Source organism: Polypterus senegalus, chromosome 5 (genome assembly GCF_016835505.1).
Source record: "Polypterus senegalus isolate Bchr_013 chromosome 5, ASM1683550v1, whole genome shotgun sequence".
NCBI lineage: Eukaryota > Metazoa > Chordata > Cladistia > Polypteriformes > Polypteridae > Polypterus > Polypterus senegalus.
Window position 1 is genome coordinate 145398018 of NC_053158.1, and position 25863 is coordinate 145423880.

The window sequence follows — 25863 nt, forward strand, 5'->3', positions numbered from 1 at the left end:
AATACATGTGTGTAAATGAGAGGGAGGTCAGTGGAATGGTGAGGATGCAGGGAGTAGAGCTGGCAAAGGTGGATGAGTTTAAATACTTGGGATCAACAGTAGAGAGTAATGATGATTGCGTAAGAAAAGTGAAAAAGAGAGTGCAGGCAGAGTGGAATGGGTGGAGAAGAGTGTCAGAAGTAATTTGTGAGAGACGGGTATCAGCAAGAGTGAAGGGGAAGGTCTACAGGACGGTAGTGAGACCAGCTATGTTATATGGGTTGGCTACGGTGGCACTGACCAGAAAGCAGGAGAGAGAGCTAGAGGTAGCAGAGTTAAAGATGCTAAGATTTGCACTGGATGTGATGAGGATGGATAGAATTAGAAATTAATACATTAGAGGGTTAGCTCAAGTTGGACGGTTGGGAGACAAAGTCAGAGAGTCAAGATTGCGTTGGTTTGGAAATGTGCAGAGGAGAGATGCTGGGTATATTGGGAGAAGGATGCTAAGGATAGAGCTGCCAGAGAAGAGGAAAAGAGGAAGGCCTAAGTGAAGGTTTATGGATGTGGTGAGAGAGGACATGCAGGTGATGGGTGTAACAGTAAAAGATGCAAAGGACAGAAAGTTATGGAAGAAGACGATCAGCTGTGGCAACCCCTAATGGAAGCAGCCAAAAGAAGAAGAAGATAAAATAACAGGCAGATGCCAAACCCTTTCTTGATTGCTTCCCATCTCACAATTATGTCCCCTGTTTAAATAAAGCAGAAACAGCAAATAATGTTGGGGCACCTGTAGGCAAACCCATATAATTGGAATCTCGAATTAGAAAAAAAAATGCGAGTGAAACCATTGAAAATAGAACTTTTTAGATGGGAGTTTGGCTTGGACTGCCAAAGATGGAGGTTCTGCTGGTTATGATGATTTTCATCAAGAAGAGATGGGCCTAAGCAGACGGACACTGGAAGTGACGTCAGTGGTGGGAAAGCCATCAATCTTCTGGGGCCTCATGCATAAACGGTGCGTATGCACAGAAATGTTGCGTAAGAACTTTTCCACGTTCAAATCGCGATGTATAAAACCTACACTTGGCGTAAAGCCACGCACTTTTCCACGGTACCTCATACCATGTCGTATGCAAGTTCTCCGCTCGGTTTTGCAGACTGCCGGCACCCAGCGTCAAAGTAGTGCTACTGTTCCTGTGTGCTTTTTTCTTTATTTTTTGAGCCACATTCCTGCCACGGCTATATAAATACACTGAAACTTACCGCATATTGTGTATTAGTGTAATGCATCTGATTGTAATTAACTTGTAACAATATAATGGTCCAGGGAATAGCAATAGTATTCCAAATACCATAACTGCTTTAACGTTGTTACTCTCACTGCACCTTTTTTTTCTTCTTTCAGCTGCTTCTGTTAAGGGTTGCCACAGCGGATCATCTTTTTCCATATTACTGTCACTGCTCCAGTCACAGTATTTATATCACTGTATCTGAGTGGGGAATCACAGCAGCAGCTGATTGGAAATAGAAATATTGGTATACTGCATCAAGCCCACCCTGACTCAGCCACGGCAAAATGTTTTCTTTGTACCTTAATAAGCTTTCATATGACACTCAGACGGTGGGCTACAACTCGCCTTTTCATGGCGACTTTGATATGTGACAACTTCTTTTTTATTTTGTGCACTGTGCGACTATGTCAGGCGATCAGCTTCCTTTTGTTCTTTATACCACTGTTTAAACCAACAAATGGTATGTTTTTCCTTGCCTCCATTTGGTATTTGCCGAAATTCTTCCATTTTCCCTCTTGCTTTTTCCATTGTCTTTTCACAGAAGGCTTAAGGGTGATTTATATTGATTTGCATATTCATAGAGGCGTAATTCTGGGAGGAGTTGGGGGCAGGACAGAAGGCGTGTGCACGAAAGATACTTTTCACGCTGACCGGGATTTATGGAGCGGAAGAACGTGGAAGTTGGAGTATGCACAGATTCCTGCATCTAGATTTTTCTGTGCGTAAGCACATTTCGTTTTTTGTGCTTATGTCATGTTATAGTGCGAATTCTACGCACGGCGTTATGCATGAGGCCCCTGGTCTGTGGAAGGAGGAAAAGAAAAGCTAATATTACATAGCACTAACTACTGGAACGGCTGAAAATTACCTGCACCAGAGCCCTTAAACTATCCCCAATGCGCATTCGTGTGACACCACTTAAAACAACACACAGATTAATCCAAACCATTTGGGCCTGTCAGCTTTCAGAATTGCATGAGTCTTAATAATGATTGTTTTACACATAATTTCTTCAATCACTGTCATGAACAGTAATAGAAGCAATGTCTTTTGGCTGGAGCACAATTATCTCTATATACTTAGTGAAAGCTGAAAACACTGGCATAGTTATTCAGGGAAGTGCATTACAAGTTGGCTTCTTTTAGTGACGGTTCAGGTTGTTTAATCAGTTCAGCAGTGCTGGGACCAAATTAATGCAGCTCAAACTTCTTCTTCCCTGAATATTTAATGATTGAGGCTGAGAATGTGTCAAAGCTGCAAGGAGAGAGTAATTTCCAGGTAGCATCAACATTTCTAGTCAGCAGGGGACACCACCAATACAACAAAGGAAAGGCTGGCACCAGGGGTGCAATGTTCAGAAGCAATTATCTAGCAGGACAATCAGAGGCCACTCTGTTTACAGGGAAAAGCAAAGATACAAAGGATCTGTCATTCTTTGGGTCTTATTGTGGGCAAATCTGGTAGATACCCCAAGTGTGAATGAACATTTTTTTGTATTTAGGTGGTGACTATGGCTTGTGATGTACTTTGTACAGACTAGTACAAGAACAGATGGAATCAGTCCTTAGGTTGTTAAGGCCTGTGCCTAACAACGTGATGGTGGTCCTCTGTCACCTATTCATTCTCTCCCCAAGGCTCCAGAAAGTGCTGCTGCTGTGGAAAACATCGTCCATTGTTCCTGTTCCAAAGAAAGCAGGCGCTTTTTCACCTGATGACTACAGATTAGTGGCATTTACATCTCACATAATGAAGACCTTGGAGAGACTGGTCTTGGACTGTATATGAATCCTCTTGTGGTAGATCACCGGGACCAACTGCAGCTTGCCTTTTGGACAAAGATAAGAATAGAGGATACAATCATCTATCTGCTTCACAAAGCTTATTCTCACCTGGACAAGCTGGCAGCATTGTGATGATTATGTTTTTTGAATTCTCCAGTGCCTTCAATACCATCCAGCCATCACTGTTAAGGGGTAAGCTTAGAGATATGCAAGTGGATGAGCCTATGGTGTCCAGGATAATGGACTATCTGCAGGGCAGATCACAGTTTGTGAGGTTCAAGGACTGTGTTTCTGATACACTAGAGCACCACATGGAACAGTCCTGTCTCCTTTTCTCCTCACTCTGTACACCTTTGACTACACATAGAACGCCAGGTCATGTTACTTGCATAAATTCTTAGATTATTCTCCACTTATAGGATGCATTGATAAAGAGGATGAGACAGAGTATAGGAGTCCAGTGGAGAAGTTTGTTTCCTGGTGCAAAGAAAATTGTCTGTATCTTAACATCAGCAAAAACAAGGAACTGGTGCTTTTATCTGTTTCTGCCGCTTGCTCCCTTTAGAGTTTATGTCCAAGGGAATAACTGTCTGAGTCTGAGGGGAGCAGGGGGCCAAACCACGCCTGTGGTTCCTTGCCAAAACACGCTGGTGTATGATGTAAGGAGAACCGACTTAAAAGGCAAGGAAGCGCGCAATTTAAAGGAAGAAGAAAGATTGTTTAAGAAGGAGCTGGGAAGGTGAATATAAAAAGAAAGCTAGCGGTAAAGCAAATAAGACTCCGTAACCAGGATGTTTGGGCGCACGGAAAAGAAGTGCAGGCTAATCAGGAAGGATCTTCGGAGCACACAGCTTTACTTTGCATTTTTGATGCAGACGTCTGCCATGGATGGACGTTAACGCCAATACACCCGGGACTTCAACTTTCAACAAAAGAGTTGTCACCAGGCCGGTGAAATCACTGCTTTTATATATATATATACAGTATAATGAGTGGAACATAACTGAATTGTACGCTGGATTTATCAGTGGACCTCAAAGGCCGTTTGGAATATAAACCGGGGAGCGTGTGGGGAGTATGTGTGTATAATTTATATGTGTGTGTGTATATACAGTATATATATATATATATATATATATATATATAGTTTGTGCTGTGAATCTGTTTGTGTTGAAAGTAGATAGGTGATGTATCCTTTTCTTTTCCTTTCTGTCTTTCTTTTCTGTTTCACCGTTTTCTGGGTGGTGTTTTATACAAGGGTTCAAGGAGGTGGGCATATTATTGTTTGTTTAGTTGGTACGGATTTGGGGAGGATTGCTTAAGGGGTGTTTATAGTTTTGTTTGATTGATTTATAATATATATTCTTGTTTGTTTAATTCATTTAATTGTTTGGGTGTTTATTTCCTTTTATACATTCATAAAGGACATCTTCTGCTGAGGAGATCAAATTGGGGCCAAGGTTCTGTCAAATCAGAAGTTTTCTGTCTTTTTAAATTTCCTTTCTTTATAGTCATTTTGGTATGTTTTCATACTATAGCATATATATGTATTTATTTATATATCTATTGTATTTAGGTATTTATTTATTCAAAGAGCTTCTGTGAAAACCCAGATTTCCTCCTGGGGACAAAATACATTTCTTTTAAACTTTTTAGATATAGTGGATTCAGAAAGTATTCAGATCCCTGTCTACATTGTTTATTGTGCTCTAGGTTTCAATTTTAAATGGATAAATTTACCACATTTTCCCATCAATCTACACTCAATAACTAAAATGGGAAAAAGAATTTGTTTTCAGAAAAGTTTACAATTTTGTTACTAATTAAAAATTGGAATTTCTCCTTTAAGTATTCAGACCATTTGCTATGGCACTCCCAATTGTAGACAGGTAAATCCAGTTTGCTTTAATTATCCTTGAGAAGTGTCTGAAACGTGCTTGGAGTCCAACTGAATTGATTGGGCATTGTTTAGACAGGCACACACCTGTGTATATAAGGCCCCACCATTCACTCTGCAGGTCTATACAAAACCAATTCATGAATTCCAAATAATACTTAGTAAACCTCTAATCAAATTGTGGTGATGCATATGTCAGGGCAAGGGTCTAAAATCCTTTGTAAAGCTTTTTGTGTTTCCAGGAGTACAGTGGTGTCAATAATTGTCAAATTGAAGAAGTTTGAAATCACCAGGACTCCTACTAGAGTTGGCCATCTAGCCAAACAGAGTAAACAGACAAATAGGTCCTTGATGAGGGAGGTGACCCATAATCCAATTATTCTAGCAGAGCTTCAGAGGTCCTCTACTGAGATGGAGGAACCTGTCAGAAGGATGATCATCACAGAAGCACTCCATCAATCAGGTGTTTATGTAAGAATGGCTAGACGGTAGCCACTCTTGAAAGGCATATGACAGACAGTCTGCTTGAAGTTTGTCAAACGGCATTTTAAGAGACAAAATTAAACTCTTTGGGTACTATACCAGGAAAGTATGAGGCCCTGCTTTATCTCTTCCTTCTAGCCATTTAGTTGTGTCCAACCCTTATATACTCTATAGGCCAGTCCTCACCAAGCTTCCCTGTTTTCCATGGCTTCTTTCAGTTACTTGATGCTCATTCCCGTGTCATTCTTGATGGTATCCAGCCAACGTGCCTTTGGTCTCCCTTTCTTCCTTTTACCACTGACCTTTCTAATAAGCACCTCCTTTTCTAGTGAATTCACCTTCATCACATATTTAAAATAGGTCAGTTGCCGTCTGATGATCTTGTCTTCCAGGGACAACTCTGGGTTTATATAATCAAGGACAACTTTGTTCGTGATCCTAGCAGTCCATGGCATTCATAGAAGTCTTCTCCAGCACCACAGCTTGAAGACATCTGCTTTTACGAGTGTCCATGTCTCGCAACCATATGTTGAGATTTGGAACACAATGGCAGTGATCAGTCTATGTTTGATGGTGACTGAGACTTCCTTGTACAGTACTTCCATATTTGGTTCATGTTCACAATGGCTGTGTGCCCCAGTGCTAATCAATGCTTGATCTCTGCTGTTGAACTACCAATATGATCAATGAGGGACCTAAGGAAAACAAAGCTGTCAACCACTACTGTTTCTTCATACTTGATCTTTATGTGGATATTCATGTTGCCGGTAGTTATGATCTTGGTATTCTTGATGTTCAGGTAAAGTCTCATCTTCACGCTTTCTTCTTTCAGCTTCAGGATCAGCTTCATAAGGTCCTTCTCACTCTCTGCCAGCAGGGTAGTATCATCTGCATATCTCAATTTTTACCCCAACACTTGAATAATCCAAGTCCAGCTTTATCACCTACCTAATAATAATAATTTCACCTGCTGCTTCATCACCTGCCTAATAACATCCCTACAGGGAAGCATGGTGGTGGCAATATGATGCTATGGGGGAAATTATCAATGGCAGAGACAGGGAGACTGGTCAAAACTGAGGGAAGGTTGAATGCAGCCAAACACAGAGAGATCCTTGAAGAAAACCTGCTTCAGAATGAATGCAACCACAAACTGTGGTAACAGTTCACCTTTGTTCATAGCATGTTTTACAGCTGTGTTAAACATATTATCTCAGTCTTCATGAGCTCAAGCACTTACTTGCAAGTTTGTCAGCATTTGTCATAGTGACCTCATGCTGTTCATATGGTAGAGCTCCGTGAGATCTGTGGACCACTGCAATGATTGTCTCACCTGTTATTTAAAGGAAATTACCAAACAACAGTTTGAGTCAGAACTGCAAAAATTACTCCACAAATTACATAGAGATTGCACTGTAACCTGAATTTTCTTTGTACCTAATGTGAAGTCACTTAATATCACATGGAAATTACTTCTCTGTAATTATGTAAAGTTACTGTTCTTGTGGATTAAAATGAAACCATCATTTGAAAAATTGTCATTTGGTATCCCTACATTACACATATGTAGTAACAAGATCAGGAGGAACAGAACATCAATTTAGAAAGAAATTAAGAAATGTAAAAATGGATAAATTCTTAGGAAAACAGCTGAATGTTTACAGAAGAATGGCACAGTGGTAGCGCCACTGCCTTGCAGTAAAAAGACCACAGTTTGTGTTCCATGTGTGGAATATAAATGTTCTCCCTGTGTCCATATGAGTTACCTCCCAAAGAGATGCATCTTACCTGAACTGGAATTGCTTAATTGGCCCTATTCTGTGAATGTGAATTTTAGGGTTTTATTTAATTCAATTAATGCATTCATTCACCCTCATTCTGTGATGGGATTAAATAGCACTGTTCTTTCATGTGAGCAATTTCTTTCATTCTTTGTCAGTAAAATTGATACAATTCGCAGTGGTATTATTCCAATTGATTATGAACTTCCTACTGTTAATCATGGTATTGTATTCAAATCTTTTGATCCTGTCTCACTTTCACAGCTAAAAAAGAACTATTGACACCCTTAAACCAGCTCCCAAGGGAGCTCGTAGTGGAAGCCTTTGATGTTTTAGGCCCATCTTTACTAGCCATTATGAATGATTCTATTAGTGTGGGGGTTGTGTCCTCATTTTTAAAACATGCTGCGTTGCGTCCCTGTCTAAAAAAGGCAGAGTTAGATCCTGGAGTTTTAGCCAATTTTCGCCCGATTTCCCAATTGCCATTTCTGGCTAAAATATTAGAAATAATTATTTATAATCAATTTGTTGATCATCTTAACTCCAATAATTTATTTGAGATCTACCAATCTGGCTTTAGGTGTTATCATGGTGTTGAGACGGCCCTCCTTAAAGTATTCAATGACATCTCTATTATTACTGACTCAGGAGGTGCTGCAATCCTTGTACTCCTGGACCTGACTGCTGCCTTTGACACTATTGACCATGAGATATTGCTGTTGTGGCATGAACATCTTGTTGGGCTTAAAGGGGCTTATCTTAACTGGTTCAGGTCATATCTAACTGGTACACACTGGGGTCTCTCTTTGAACTACCTTTCCTAAGGTTTCTTCCATTTTTCCCTACAAGGTTTTTTTGGGAGTTTTTCCTTGTCTTCTCAGAGAGTCACGGCTGGGGGGCTGTCAAGAGGCAGGGCCTGTTAAAGCCCATTGCGACACTTTCTGTGTGATTTTGGGCTATACAAAAATAAACTGTATTGTATTGTATTGTATTTTCAGTGACTTTAAATTCCTCTTTTTTTGTCTACTGCTCCTCTAAAATGTGGTGTTCCTCAAGGATCCATTTTGGGTCCTATCTTATTCTCTATATACCTTCACCCTATTGGAGCTATTTTTAGGAATTTTAACATTTCTTTTCACTGCTCTCCTTATGATACACAGGTTTATATTCCCATCTGCAACTCTGCAATAAATCAACTGCACAACTGTCTTTCTGAACTAAGACCCTGGATGGCTAATAATTTTATTGATCTGAATCAAAATAAAATGGAGGTGCTTATAGTGGGTCCATTAGCTAAAGCCCAAATTGGTCTTGGACTTCTCGGCGCTTTCTCTGTCTTTTGCAAACCTCAAGTCCACAATCTTGGTGTTATCCTTACAGTAACCTCTCTTTTGAGAAACAAGTTAATTCTGTAGTCAAGAGTTGCTTTTTCCAGCTTCGTCTATTAGGTAAGATCAAGCCTTTTCTATCTTCTAGGGATCTTGAGAAAGCTACTCATGCTTTTATCTTTTCTCTCCTTGATTACTGCAACTTGCTGTATTCTGGAATTAGCAAATCCTTGATACACATGTTACAGTTGGTCCACAATGCTGCCGCTCGCTTCCTGGTTTGGGCAAGAAGGTATGACTCTGTTTCTCCAATATTAGCTTCTTTACGCTGGCTGCCTGTCAGTTTTCAAATTGATTTTAAAATCTTGTTGCTTTTTTTTAAATCTTTACATGGGCTTGCTCCTGCCTATTTATCTGAATTATGTGTTTTACACCAGCCATCCAGAGTGCTTAGATCTTCTGGTCAGTTGTCTTTTGTTGTCCCTCGTACCAAGTCTAAAACCAAGGGGGACAGGGCTTTTGCAGCTGCTGTGAAAAGTGATGCGCCGTGAATACTTTCCGGATGCACTGTATTTAGGTGTTAGGCCGTACGTTTAAAGCTTACAGAATAAGAAACTAATAATCTTTAAGTATAGAAGAAGTTAAGAATCTTTAAGTAAAGAACAAGAAGTAAAGAACTTTTAAGTACAGAAATAACTAAAGTTTCTCAAGAAATGCTAAGTTTAGAGTTCTTTTTTGCCTTTTATTCTATGTGTGTAACTACTTTTTTCTTTATTCTTGTGTGGATAATTTGCTTTTAACTTTGATTAAATATTTTTAAATGAACTTTTAGACTTAGAGACTTTTTTCGGCACGCGTTTTATCCGTGCTTGATCTCGCGTTATACTTTGCCGACTACACTAGATTTTTAGAAAATCTTCTCATTTTTCAACATTTCTAAGATGAAAAAAAATATTTTGGATAGTTTTGCAAAGTGTGTTTTTATGGATTTGGAAATGTCAAAGATAATGCCTAAATTACAAGCTGATTCAGTAAAACTAAAGATGAATCCAACTAAGTTAAAGAATGACGGAATGTTGTTGCAGTCAGCATCATTCTCCCAAAAGGTAACATTTCTGTTTTTTCTGTATTTGGATATAAGTGTGTAGTTCTCACCCATTCCACTCCTTTAAACTCACTGACACAACAAGTTAAGGCTAGCTTTGAAGAAACACCATTAGGATCTAAAAGAAAAGTATAATTGGGAGTCACCAGCATACGAGTGAAAAATTAATGTTGTTTTCTAATGATAGATCTCAATAAAAGCATGCAATGTGAAAACAGTAAAGGTCCCAGTGCTGAGCCCTGAGAGGCGCCATATTAAAACTTCTCTATGTATTTGAATTTATTAGAAAAATAAGAACTAAATCAGGGAAGGACAGTGCCTGAGAGTCCACTGTAATTTTCCAGCATTTGCAATAAAATAGAATGGTCAATAGTATCAAGTGATATGCTTAAATCTAATAACATAATTACTTTGAAATTTCCTTCATCAGAGGGTATTAGGATGTTGTTTACATAACGGGTTAGGGCCGTTTCTGTACTATGACCAGTCCATACAATATTCTATGATCATATGACTATGAAGCCAGATTGGAATGATAATGTGTAGGGTGAAATTAAAGCTGAATGGGAACTACTTCTTTATTTTTTATGTAGAAAGGGTAAATTTGAAATGGGTCTGTAATTATTAGATGTATGTGAGGGTAACTCTGGCTTTTTTGGTAAATGTCTGATAACTGACACATTAAATGCATTAAGAATTGTGCCATTCAGTAATGAACTATTATTTGTAATGAACTGAGATGGTTTATAAATCTGGTGAGGGCCTCCCTTGTAGCAATCAGTTCTACCACCCATGTAGAGTCTCTTCCAGGCAGGAATCTTCAGCACTGCATATCACCCATCTTGAGCTTTAACATTTACATAACACCTTGACAACAGTTCCGTCCACTAGGGTTAAATCACAAACCTTTGGGACACTCAGATCTGGGGTTTCAGTGTGTATGTTCTCACCTATGATAAGGGGGTATTGGCAGTAGCAACTGTGCAGAGTTCTCATGTGGTGAAGCCACAGTGATGTGCACAATTTTAAGCTGTCTTCATATGCAACATATGCAGCATGTCACATTTTTAAAAAGTGTACTGCACTCCTCTGTGGTGATGTGAGCGAAAGGCATGATTAGAATTGATTTTGCCAGTGTGGTACAGCTTATATGCAGCTGCATTAAAGAACAGGTTTTATTTCAATATGGTGTTATTTTTATTTCACAATGCCATGTTTCCAAATGTCTCATTTAAAGCCATCACTGCTTATTTAAAAATGCCTCTCTTCATGATGGTCTTGCAATTTGTCCATCAAGACCAAACCTGTCTTCTTATATAATACGCTACCGTGGCTGCCCTTTTGTCTGTTCAGGATTTCAAATCTCCTGTAGCTCGCAAACCGTTTGACCGATTGACCTGAAATTTAGTACACTTGCTACATGACCTCTAATGTACGCTTCCGGGGTGAAGATTGACCTCCAAGGTCAACCCAGGAAGGTCAAGGTCAAAAATCAAATAACCTGTAGCCTGAAACTTGGTATACATATTTTACGCTGAAACTCTGCACTAGAGCTTTATATTAAAAGCAAAGAGTATTGGAATTATTATTCTTTTTATTTTTCTTTTATTGTAGAATGAACTCTCCTCAGCGCACAGCAGGGCGGCCGTGTGGCGCATATGTATGGGCGCCGTTCTCATCTCTACTACCTTCACTGTCACTTCCCCTACCTCTTCATATCTTAAATAATTCTTGAGGCAGATTGAAGACTTAAGTTCCAGCTTAAGTGAAAATTTAAGGAAAATGTACTAAATAATTGCAACACAAACACTGACTTAATCAGTTTTAACGTGAAAAGATGGCGACAAAAGAAGAGAAGAAGTGGGCCACTTGGGTGGAGAAAAGAAGAGCTGCTCAGGAAGCACCAATTTCATCAAACTCTGAGCAAACAAATGCTAAACGTACAGAGAAAGAGGATGAAAACTATGAATGCTCAAGTCAAGTGTATTCACTGCACATTATTGTGCAGTCCGCCGTTACTGGTTAACAAATAATAATGAAAATAAAAGGGATAGTAAGATTCTGGATATAGTCTTAAGACAAACTCACAGAATATCAGCCATGTCAAGGAGTATGGCCTGGGTGGTGTTGATCTAGCAGTCGGTGTTACTCATGAAGTGCTCTTGCAGATGTTCTGATGAAATGTCTAAATCTCCTCTTCTGACGTCACCACCTTACCACCTTCACCGTCACTTCGTCTGCCTCTTCATATCTTAAATCATTGCACACATATATGGTCAATGAAGGTCAAGGTCAAGGGTCAATGAATTATGGTCAACTCAAGTGTTATCGTACAGAGCGCCCTTACTGTCTAGTGAGAGAATAAAGGGAACCTCAAGGGGTAATACAGTTATTACTCATGAAGTGTTGTAGTAATGCAGTGTACATTAAAGAGAGATAAAACAGTTGGTTAAGTAAACAAACAGAATGTTCCATGAGAAATGCCTGTTAAAAGAAGACAGGCTGTTAGTCTATTCCACCTCCTTGATGTTTTTCTGACTTAATTGTTATATCAGATTTGACCTTGTCACTCTCATTCTGTCTTTGTCTCTTTCACACTCTCCAGTTAACCAAGAACAACTCACAACTTCTGCATGAGGCTATTTCTTCTCTCTCTGAAAGTCTCTTGTCTATTGTCTTGAATGTTCTTGGTGCTATTGAAATGTAGGTATGGCCTCCCAGTTCCTGTCAAACAGATCACTAACACTCAAGCATTTAGCCCACCAATCTGAAGAGCAGTCTGTTAACCACAATATGATAATATTTTAAGATGATTGATGATACACTGGAACTGCTTTGATGGATAATTGTTTTGTAAAATATTAATGTCGATGAAGAGGTTCAATTTAAGATCAATTGAACGAGTCACCTGGAATTTCCAGCCTATATGTTTTCTTTCAGAAATTTTCTGTGCAGACAGTCTTAAACTAATTATGACATATTCATCAATGTCAACATTTTGCAGGGCACTCATCCATCTGAACATTTCCAATATATTGTCAATTGATCTTAAATTAGCAGCATGCGTTAAATAATCTCTTTCTATTCAAACTTACCATCCTAAGGAAGGAAGGAGACGATATATGATTTTCTCGGAGACACTTTAATGAGACAAAGAAGTGAGACAAAAGGACAGATGTTGCACAGGCTTTTAAATGATCGACTTGCAGCATGACAAGCAGAACACACAGCTCAGCAGCGGCAGCAGCAATACAACAGCTGATCTGACCACATCTCCTTAGCGTGCATTCAGCCCCTTCACAACGAGCGGCAGAAACGCAAAGTGCCTGGCGCACAATGTGCCCCGCATTTGAGATTGGAGATTGTGGGGTGTGTGGGGTTTCAGCCCCCTAGTTAAGAGTAAATGACTAGCCAATTGGAAGAGGTTGATCTTGTCTTGATTGACAAGTGACGAAACCATGATGAAAAGAGGCATTTTAAAATAAATATTGCTGGTATTAACAGAGACATTTACAAATGTACTGCTCGGAGAACTCACATTGTGAAATATAAAAGGATTTTTAAACAAAACTGTGAAATTAAACATGTAATTATTAAATACCTAATTTTGTGCTAAAATGAAATTATGACATTATATTTCATAATAATTAGATAACTTTTCATTAAAATTAGAAGACTTTTTATTATGAATTTTTTCACAATTTAATGCCTCATTAAATATTATATATTCTAATACTTTTGCATGTGATTATTTATTTCATAATTACCATTTTATTTATGTCTTTTTTTTGGAAGAATAGTATTCAAAAATTGTTAGGTCTGTGTAGGCTGAAGCCAGCAAGTAGCTCTTTGTTTGCCCACTTTTCAGGCCTATTTTTGAGGTCTCACACCATTCTACCATGTTACTGTCTTCATATTACATCCATCATTACTAGTCCCACTTTAATGACCACATTACTTACTAAAGTGCCTCTGAGTAGAAATCTGCTGCATTCACTTACCTTATCTTTATTTCCTGTGACTCAATCCCATTTGAACACACTTCTCTGTCAAGCAGAAACATTTTCTAGAAGTGGTTCGTTTAAGAATATTTTAAGCATAATATATGTGCTTCAGATGTTGTGAGCATGCAACTGAATACTAGGCATCTGGATAATGTGGCAAAAGTAATTTAATTTTTTTTTGTTTGCTGTTGTTTAAGCTGGGTCTCTGTTGAAACCCATAGTATCAGAAATTTTGTGATCTCTGTTCTCTAAGAAAACATAAGATTTAAAGGATTTTTCAACCGTAATTACAAACAATGCATTGTAAGTAGCAGATACATTTTTGGTGGAGTATTCTTTTTAAAAACACCTGCCAGTTAAATGACAATGGCACTAGAATACATGCTTTATTGTCAGTATATCTCTGAATGATAATGACCAGGAGATAAAACACAGTCAGGTACAAGTGAAGTTCAAAACCAAAGGTCAAAATAATCTGACATCAAGATTTAAATCTCTAACACAAATTCGAAGAAACTATATCCAGAATTAATTTCTAAACCAAGAAAATAATGATCAAACATTTTTACTTGAATGCTAACACAGGGAATTGTGCGTAATCTCGGATACTCTGAAAATGCATGCAACGACCTTTATACCGTCGCTCTGGTGATGTCACATTCATCACACAATCCAGGAAATTCTGGGCACAATTGTTATCTGAGGGTGAGTTAAAATTATCCGCACTCTGGCTGTAGAATTAATTTTAACTTTCAGAAAAGACAAATACGTATTTTTCCACATAATCTCCCTGATTTTCAGTACACTTTGTCAATCTGTCAACAAGCTTTCATATTCCTTCATTAAAATATGTTTTAGGCTGAGCTACTAATCATGAATTCACCACTGTCTTCATCTTCATTGGACATGAATTTTCATCCTCGGAGAACTTCTTTCGAAACCCAAGTCTGTTGTGGATTATTGCATAGGCAGAGCCAAATTGTCTACTCTCACTTGACTATCCAGCAGAATCATTTCATATGCACGCTCAATGTAGTCTTCAGTCGTGAACGTAGACGGGTGACCAGCTCCTTCTTCATGGCTGAAACCTTCCTTGAACTTCTTTATCCATTCATACACACTTTTTCACAACAAACACCAAACTGTGTACAAAATCTTTGATAAATATCTATGCCAGGCATACCCTCAGACAACAAAAAATAAATCACTGCACATTGCTTTTCTTTCGTGGAAATCACAAGTGGGGCAACCATTGTTTCTCACACCACAGTTACAAATGATCTTACGTAACACATTCACATCTGCATAGCAGTGACTGGGGAGACAGGGACCTTGTATGGAAAGCACTGATAAGACAGTGCTGCCAACAGAAGCTTTAATATAACCGGAGTGTGGATAATTTTTGACTCACCCTTCTACAAACCCCTGATGCATGCACTCTGAGACGGAAGCAACTATAATGAAAAATGAAGACAAAACAGCATAACACAGACAATTTTTCAGCTTTTTCAAATCAACAATAATCAAAAAAGAAACATTATTTTCTGAATTATTTGGTTGCAAAACCACCAAACACATACATACGTATTTTTTTTTTTATTTAAGGAAATTGTGGTTCAATTCCTCCTCTCAGTCTCAAGGGTCTCCTGCCATGATATTTTACTCCTCTGTTTCCCAATACTGTCCATATCTTCTGTGCCCATCACCCAGACCAAATCAAATTTTTCTACCTTGTATCGAAAATCAATGAAATTTTGCAAAAGAGATTATCTTTGGTGACTACATTCTTTCTTAGTCCCCAGCCCACACAAGCAGGCTGCACAGCATGTCTCTCCATCTCACAGGTCTGGACCTTCAGTGTTACAAGATTTTAATTTTTTTAAATTTTGGAAAACTTGTTTTTGTATCATTATTTTTAAAACAGTTTTAGGAACTGGCAAACTATGGCAGAAGCATTACTGTAATCTGTATCAAAATCAAATATTAAATTGTCAAGAGTGAACCATTTTTAAGCATTCACAACTTCATGGCTGAAATCTGATAACTTGACTCAGGATGCTAGTTATGTTAGAACAGCTGAAGGGTAATGACTAAATCTGTTACATATATATGTACACAGCTTTTTCTGTTGATTTTAGTTAATTTTACCTACAGGCACCTGACAACTAGAACAGAGGACTGTCTACAATTACACAACAAAATGCTCAGCAGTCAACACATTGGGCTAACAATCTGAGAAATTTCTATCTCTTATGCACCATTCAAAGTGTAGAACATATTTGGGTCATTAACTCTTTAAACTCAGCCTCATTTTTGTCCATTTTCTATTATTTTGATTTAACTGGCTAGAATTTTCATCATGCCTCACTAAATATTCTACCATTTAAAATAAAAGTCAGATATTTCTCTTTCAGAATTTTTACACCCTGAAATTATAATTATGTTCACATAACACATATGTTGCAGCAGAATAATTTGTAGAATTCTTATTTCCACACATGGTGGAATAAGCTTCCAAACACTACAAAAGTGTCAATGAATGTGTCCAGAGGGGTATTGCACAAAAGTAGAATTAAGAAAGCCAGGATAACAGAACAGTCGCGGCTTGACCTAGTTTAATCAGTGCATCCTGGCTTAATCCGTTGCACGTTTGCTGAGCCAGGATGAGAACGCGCGGATATGTTAAGCCAGGTGTATATAGTTTGGATAAATGCGCGTTCATGGTATTCTTAAAAAGATCACCAAATCGATCACAGAATCACCGATGCAAAAATGGACAAAACCCGTGCGGCATACTTTTCGCCTAATGAGCAACAGCTTCTTATGGAAACGTATGAAGAAGTGAAACATATAATATGTAAAAAAGGCAATACAGCTGCTGTAATAAAGCAAAGAGAGAATGCCTGGCAAACAATAGCGGACCGATTGAATGCGTAAGTAGTCCAAATAACCAGTGCTCCACTGAAACCCTCATAATTACAATTCAAGGAGTTACTTGTCATTTTCAAAAATAATTGTATACTTTGCCTTAAATGTGTCCAGTGGACATGCATTTAACATGAAGAATAATTGCAAACACTTACCCACTATATGCATCTATTTGATATATTTAGTTTATTTTATGTCTCTAATGTGTTTAATCCTTTTACTCTTATCTATTTGTATGTAGGTTTTGTTTCTAATTAATTTGATGTAATCTATAATCAGATAATTTGCTCTATTTTTATCCATCTAATCTATTTTATCATTTGTATCTTTCTATTCCTCTTAAAGAACAAACATGTCTGGCCAAAAAAGGACTTGGCAGCAAGTCAAGATTAAATACAAGAATATTTTGCAGGCTGGTAAGTGACTTGTTTGCTGAGAACATAGGTGACATGTTTGCTGACATTTTATTATCTGTGCTGTTTTAGCCATAAAAAGAAAAGTCATATTACTGGTACGGGGTGGCCCTCCAACCCAAGACTTCACCCCAGCAGAGGAGCTGGCCCTGGACTTAAATAAAGGGAAGCCAGTGATTGAAGGGATCCAGGGAGGGACAGCCACTGACTCTGGCCCAGCAAGGGATACTGGCCTCTTCATACAATGTACATTATTGCCATACTACTGCGCATGGAAAATATTAAAATCCATTTATATTTTGTTATGTGGACTGTGTGACTTTGCTTTACCTTGCAGTGGCTGGGAACACTCTTACACTTTTGGATCCCCAGACTATGATTTGCGGTGAGTATTCTTTATTAAATCATTGGCTTTGCGTGTTCTGTCAAAAATATCAATACCAGTAATGAATATGGCAGAGGAAGCCACATCTACAGCAGTGGAGTGCACTTCTGCCGATGATGAGACCGTGTCGTTGGACTCTAGAAGGCTCGAGGTATCATGTCAATTTTGTGGAAATGGACACATTTTTAAGTTTATAATAGATAAGAAGTCAGGAAGTGGTACTAATAGAAAATATCATTTGTTAAAGGATCCTGACATTGGGCAGTCTGATAAGCAGCCTGGTAACATAGTGAGTATTGCCTAAAGTAAATTTACATTATGCAAAAATTGTGCTATGCTAACAAAAAGGTGTTCACAGAATTCACAAACTGTCAGACATCTCTACACAACACATCTTAAGAGACAGATCGAGCTTTCAGAAGTCAAGATTGATGTGAACAAAAGAAAGCTGCAGGACATGGACCTTGACATGCAAATTAAACGCAAGACACTGAGGAAACTAGAACTGGAAATCCAGAAACTACAAACAGAAGTAAGTGACTTCAGTTCATACTGTAACCATGACTGTAACCCAATGTATTAATCATCATAATTTGTTCTGTCCACAGCTCCAAGCTGACAAGTGATAACAGCAAAATAATAAAAGAAAAATATTCCAAAACCATTGTGGTCTTCTACAATTTTTATGACTGTCAGGTACACTTTATAGTGATCGATCCAGTGAAGTGGAACTAGAATTTGGGAAGATAACCACAGTGTGTGCTACTGATGCCAAATAAAATGCATGTACACATGAAAAGTTATATAGCCTACATTATCCTTTATTAAGGGATGGGCTAAATCAAAACTAAATTAACTGAAATAATTTGCAATGTATTGTTCTCTAACAAGTCTACCATTTCTGTTATCTGGGAATATGGCAGCATTGTCCCAATCAACATCCAAAGCAACTCTGGGAGCCCTTTCTTTTCTTAGGCTGGCAATATTGTGCAGCACTGTGCAGGCAACAGTCACGTCGCATGCTCTGTCTGGGAAGACCCTCAGGTGGTGCAGGCACTGAAATCGGGATTTCAGGAGGCCGAAGGTCATTTCAATTCGAGCCCTGGTTTTGGCATGGGCATGGTTGTAAGCTTGCTGTGCTGGGGTTTGGGGGTCTGTAAGGGGAGTCATCAGAAATGTCTCACAGGCATAACCTTTGTCCCCCAGCAGCACACCAGAGAACTCACCTGTGAATACAAAACATAATTCTTACAAGTACTGTACTCTTGCTGTTCAAGGTGCTTAAAAAATGGGGTGGTTTACCTAGAGAGAGTCTCTGGTAAATTCTACTGGCCGAAAGATTCTGGAGTCGTGGACTGAGCCAGGCCACTTTGCCTCTAAATTTGTGATAAGGCAGTCAGCATCACAGATCATCTGTAACAATATATAGCCTATTAAGGTAATTTAATGCACAGAATAATTATGTAGCTGACAGTAACCATTACTTATTCTTACCTGAACATTGACACTGTGGAAGGATTTCCTGTTCACATAATCTCCCTCATGTGCCCCTGAGGGGCGTTGGATACTGAATATGGGTGCAATCCACTGTACCAATTACATTAGGAAAAGCTATAACACAAAACAATGACTGTCATACTGTGACTGTGCTAATGTAACATTTTGTAGTAATCTGTTATTATTCATGTTACCTGCAATCTTGTAGAACTCCTCCTTGATGTGGATGAATCTTCTGTGGCCAGGAAGGTGATAAATATGTGCACAAGAGATTTCAATGCCAGACTTACTTTTCTTATTGTGCGGCAAATAGTGGCTTTATTGAGGTTTTCTGCATCACCGACAGAATACAGAAACATGCCACTTGCAAAGAATCGCAGTGCTATGCAGACCATCTGTGGGACAGTGAGAGCATGGCTCCGTGCGGTCCTGTGCTGTATGTTTGGACCCAGCAGCCTACACAAATATCTGATGCCATCACTTGAGAATCTGTACCTCTCAGTCAGATATTCGTCTGAAAAGGCCAATGGGTCTGCCCTATCTCGGAAGACTCTTTCATGCCTGAATGCTCGTCTGAGTATTAAAACTTCCTCATCAACTACATCATTCAACAAAGGGCAAGCCATTGTGGATAGGAAACACACAAATCTTTAGTCTATATATACTACGTATTGACCTCGTTACGGACTTAATTGAAACCACATTTGCAAATTGAGGAGCCATTTCTTATTATCTCATCAACTGCAATAAAATATAATATATTGATATTTTTATCATTCAACAATACATTTCTACTGTATACTTGCATATATAGATATACATAGTCTATATTCTATTTCTCATATTGTATAGTATAGTTCTTTTGCACTGTGTTGGCATTCATTGTGGACAGCAAAGTAATAATTGCTCAGGAAAATGTGCTTTCCTCACTGGGTGTTTTAAATCTCTTTAAATCTCGAATAATATATATTTTCATCAAACCTCTGACAGTGAAATGAACAGCAGTTTTCAATAATAACTAAAATGACAGTACGCATAAATAGATGAATGACAGTATATCTAGTTTTTTAATGCAGGACCATGAAATGACTAAAACACATTAATATCTAGTAGGATTTAGGGAGGAACTAGCCGATAAATCACTAAGATTAATCTTAGCCTGGTTGTTAGCCTGCTCTGGAGCAGGCTAGCTGCAAAGTGTAAATCTCCATAGTAACTTAATGTAGATTAATTTAGCCTCCCTTCATGCAACCGAGTCAGGGCTAAATTCAGCCCGGATAACCAGAAAATCCCAGCTTAATTCCTTATCTTGGTTTTGTGCAATACCCCCCAGAACACCTAGAAAAAAATGTTATGAAATAATATCCACAAGTAATATGTCTAGCTTCACTGTTTTGAAGAAGTACAAAATACAAGATATTCTTTTCTTTGATTTTACTGTTTTCAAACAGGCGTCCAAAGCATAAGTATCCTCAATGGCAAGGTATAATTTTGAAGGGCAGATTTTACAGTCAGAGTATATATAGTTGGTACAGAAATTATACTGTATATCAAGATTACCATAATAATAGTTGTACGATTTAAAAACACCTTAATAAAAAAAATATAAAATATAGAAAGTATATTGTGGTGTTATTTGAAAGATTAAACATCCTTATCATTTAGTAGATAACAGTCTGTCCATCAAATTATACAAATTTGAATCAGGACAATCAAGAAAGCCATGGAGGGTAGGGGTCAAGTGTTGCTGTGCTATAGCAATTTGGCCATCTTTGAATGAAAAAGGAAAAATATTGCAATGTAGTATCCAAGTATGCAATTTGGCAATTTAATGGCAAAACACCATACTTAAATTATAGCAATGAAAAATGTAATGGTTTAATGCAGTTTAACAAAAACAAAATAGCTATCTTGAAAACAGTTTGAACAGCATCTCTCATTAGGTTACACTAGACTAAGAAGTAAGTCTTTTGACTGACCTTAAATGCCGTTCTCAATTCGTAATTCCTCGCACCAGCAGGCAAATATCACTAGCTTGACCAAACTGTTATACATGGCAAAAGAATAATATACAGTATCTGCTTGGGAACAAAGCAGACAAATATTTTGTTAGTACAGGCTGAGCATTCCTAATCTGAAATGCCTGGAATCAGTATTTCAAATTTGGAATATTTTTATATTTTTAAATGTTTGTTTATACATAATCAGATATCTTGGGGATGGGGTCCAAGTCTAAATTTAAAATGTATTTATACTTCATACAACTTATACACATAGACTGAAGGTAATTTTATATAATATTTTTAGTAAACTGTGCATGAAACAAAGTTTGTGTACAGTAGCATCAGCAGAATACTTGAATCAACAGTTAATGAACAGCAACAGCAAACATTGGCAGGCTTTCTGCCTTCACCAATGATGCTGTGTTTTGATTAAAAGGTTACTGTACACAGAGAATAAGTTAAATACACTGTAAGTAATGCACATAGGTTTGTTAATAACCAACTGGTGCCAAAGGAGAGACCAAGTCAGTGTTATCTATATGCTACGTGGGAGCTGCGCAGCACTTTTGAACTGCTGCTCACTACTTCTATTAAACTGCAGTTTGGAAGTGCTGTGCAGCTGTTATTGCACCTTTCACCCTTTCATAATTCACCTGCAGCCCCCAACACCCCTCATCCCCCACTCACCATTTTATTGTGCTTTGGTGCTTCATGGTACTTGCTACCTTATGGGGAACCTTTATATATTTGAATCAAAATTCAAAGAGTGATTGAACAAATCGGTTTTTAACGGTATGCTCCAGCTCACATCCACTCATCAGTAAAAAAAATAGATATTGTACAAATTTTGGTCAGGTGCCCACATGAGCAAGAGAGATGAGATTTGGAATTTTCACTTGTGGCTACATATCAATGCTCAAATGTTTAGGATTTTGGTGCATACTCATACTGTATGATTTTTAATTAATTTCATTGAAGTTTATGGTGCTTTCTATTATTTTTGATTTAAACAGTGTGATGGATGTCTGGGGATCATGCCCTACTGGGAGACCTGGATTAGCAGGGGACCAGGAAAAGGGCAATTTATACCCTGGGACATGAGAGGCAGCCCCCCTGGATTGCATCGGGGCCACGGGCTGGGGCTTAGAAACTCAAACCTGTTCGTGTTCATGGCCACTGCCAGGAGGTGCCAGGACAGCTCTGGAAACAAGATCTGCAGCACTTCTGCCACTGAAGTTGGGTTTGAGAAGAGGAGTACTCTTGCCATTGAGTGCTGTCTAATTTTGTTTTTCACAAGTAAATGGGGAAAGGCACCCCAAGCTTTATCTTGTCTTTCTACCCATCATTACCATGAATGACCACAAAAAATATAATTTGCTGTAATAAATCTAATTATTTGAAAAAATACTTGACATTAGAACAAGGTTGCCATAAACCACATAATAAGCAGGCAATTGTAACTGCATTTATCTTTCCAAATGATGATAGATTTCTTGGTTCCAACAATGAAGTGTTCTGAAAACCCAGCATAAGTTATGTCTCTTTTAGTGTTTTTGGTTGTAATGGAAATTTATCAGGAATCAGGGTGTGTTTATGTGTGTAAATATTGACACTTGGTGATTCATGTTTGCATATGTTAATCTTCACAGAAAGACAATATGCACTCTGAACTCTTAAATGTTCCTCTAGCCATCTATTTCCACCAACCTCTTCACGTACGTGAGCTCTGACTCTACTAAACTCCTGACTCTGAACTCCTCTCTCTCAGGAAAGCTTAGTACAGCATTTCTCAGCCGTTACGTATTTGTGACCCGAGTTTTCATAACAGTTTTAACCGAGCCCCCTAACTTCTTTTGAAAGGAGCCCACTAATACCAATTTGTTCTTTTTTAATTACTAATAAATCATAGATGCATATTTTATTATACCTACTGTGGTGGATTGCCGGCATTTTACTCCGGCCCTCATCCCCAGGCCGCCAGGAGGAGCTCTCCCGACAGCAGTTCCAGCAGGGCATCATGGACTATGTAGTGTTTATACACAGCCCTGCTGGATACCTTGGGGGCCACCAGGCGTCGCTGTAGGGGGGCTCGTAGGCTCTTATGTGCCCTATGAACCGGGAGTGCGTTACGGTCACGTGACAGGAAGAAACGACGTGCTCCCGGGTTGAAGAAAAGGACTGTTTACCCTGAACCGGAAGGAATAAGGAACTGTGGAATGATTGGGCAGGAACACCTCCGGGTCAGAGGCTATAAAAGGACTATGGGCCAGTCCAGACGCTGAGCTGAGCTGGGAGGTAGGAGGGCGAAGTGTCTGGGCGAGGAGGAGAGAATATTATTGTAGTGATTATTGAATTTATGAGTGTAGAGTGCTTGGTGCACATTGTTATTATAATAAATAATAACTGTGGACATTTTACCTGGTGTTTGGAGTGGTACCTGAGGGTGTTAGAGGTGGACCAGGCCTCTATCTGCTACACTACTTAACTTTTATTGACATTTATCTAACTCTATTTATTTTTCTAGTACAAGAATGTAGCACAAGTTAATTTGTTTTGGTTTCAACAGATGTTTTTTTCATATTTTTGATTCTTGGGTTTTTTTTTCACATCTTCATGCCCCCCTTTTTTTTACTTCACGCCCCCCTTAGGGGGACCCACCCCACTGTTTTAGAACCACTGCCCTAGTGGCACTTCTGGCACATTAGGTTATACCCCCAAATCTTTCATGTTATCCAGACACAGGAACAGTGACACTACCTCCACAGAGCTCACCCCAGAAGGGCTGAAATCATCTGACAAGGTCATCTCTCAAAATAACTACGTTTGTCTTGCAGTCCTATGGAAATCCAAATTAAAGCATCACCAGAGGTGTGCAGTGATCTGGTATTCATGATGAAACACAGAGACCCATTTTGCAGTCATTATCTTCCCTTTCTGACAAAGGCGCTACATTAATGCCTGACCCGACACAGACAGACATGGGAGGCCCACTGATAAAACCAATAAATGATTTATTACTTTTTCTTCGCCTGTGGGCAACACCTTCCCCGTTGCCCACAGGCACAACACAGTCCTAAATAAAGCATGAACCCACACAATTCTTTCCTCTCTTATCTCTATCTACACCACTCTACTCCAGCAAGCTTTGTCTTCCTCCTCCCAACTCAGGCTCCTGGAGTGGTGGCTGATGGCTCCTTTTATAGCTGACCCGGAAGTTCCCCAGGTGTTTGATGACCTATTTCTGACTGCACTTCCGGGTGTAGCAGAAGAACCAACCACACGGGCTCAGGAACCACTGCAGCACCCCCTGTTGGAACCCCCGGATGCCAACAGGGTTGTAAAGTACTCCATTTCTATGCCCCTGTGGACGTCTGTGAGAGACCACCACCGGCATTTGGGGTGGAGCGCTTTGGCAACCTACACTTATCAGCCGGCTCTGCACACGCACCTCTGCCGGTCCCACCCCCACCGCACATACGGTCATCACAGCTGCGTCCCATGTAGGAATTGCAGCTACTTGGCAGCCGGACCTGATCAATACTGCCGCCATTTTGCCCTGCTCTCCTATTTCTTTATTTATGGTACAGGCGTCACTTACCTGTACTGCCACATTGCTCAGGCCAGAGAATCCAGTGTCACGCCACCTCAGCTATTCCTGTATAGCCCTTAAAGGCACGGTGACCTTCTTCTACAGCCTCTCCATTTCGTCCAGCAACATGCCCAAAACATGTAATAAAGTCTGTACAGGTTGGAGCAGTTCCTCCAGCTCCAACTCTGGTTCACCTCATCCAACCCCACCGACCGAGAGCCATCAGGGCACTATGTCTTCCTCGCAGGCCCCCTCAGGTGATCTTCTGGATTGGGGTGAAGGTTCGCCATCCCCGTCTGTATTCTTTTAGCGGCAGTGTCCTGGCACACAGCCTCTACCCCTTACCTGACTTGAGGAGTGTCTGGCTCTGCACCGCTCCTGGCGCTCCTCCCACTGCTGTTTTTCGGCAAGTCAGTGGGCCCAGATCCACTCCGCTCCTGCTCAAGCTCGCCCCGTCGTTGTCCCAGGGACTGACGTCCCCAGACCACCAATGCGGATCTGACACTGCATTCTAGGAGGTAGGCACACGGAACCGGCGAACAACACCCCCAGAACCGATCATCTCTGGGTCCAGCACCTATCTCCTTAGTAATCCCGTTTCCCGGATCTGCCATCTTCTGGGTGGCCTTTCTTCCGAGCACATTGACCCGGGCTGCTTTCGACGGTGTGTGCAGGTCCGCCTGCTGTCCTTGGAGCTCGTCTGGTCTTTCTTCTCCCTACCGGGCTGGCGCCGTGACCTAGTAAGGTTTTTCATTGGTTCTCTCCTTTTAGCAGCTTTGCTGCCGCGGGTCCATGCTTGCTTTGTGCTGCGCAGTGTGGGAACATGGGAACACGGTGGCACAGTGATTGTTCATGTCTCACGCAAGATGCTTGCTGAGCCGTGTGCGACCTTCGATGATATAATTTATTGCAGCAGTACTGTCTCTTTCAAATATACTAACCAATTCCTATTCTTCCTTTTCTTTCTCCATGTAACCAATCACCATCAGCTCTGTAATAGACATTAAGCCATTTGTAAGCTTAGAACGCCTATTCTTCAAAACTTTTAATGAACATTGAAATATCTTCGTGTACATGTTTAATTAATCCATCCATCTATCCTTCTCTTGTCACGCCAGCCCCAGCAAGAATACAGCGGGAGGAAGGAACAATCCGTGAACAGAGCGCCAGCTCCTCACTAGCGCTGCAGCACCGTGTCATCACAATTTTAATTATTAACAATATACTGTAGATTATTTAAATGAAGTTAAAATTTTATTTGTATAATATAATAAACATATTGTTCTGCCTTTCATCTTAAAAATGATATTGTTATCATATGTAAATATGTGCTTTATAAAGTGGCTCAGGTTGTGCAATATTATAACTGTATTGCAAGTTTACATTAAGGTAATT

General features: G+C 39.4%; 1 pseudogene; it reads right to left on the reverse strand.

Moving 5' to 3' along the window:
• Positions 1 to 6081: 6081 nt before the first annotated feature.
• Positions 6082 to 19502, reverse strand: LOC120529907 (annotated as a pseudogene).
• Between the last annotated feature and the right edge of the window lie 6361 nt (positions 19503 to 25863).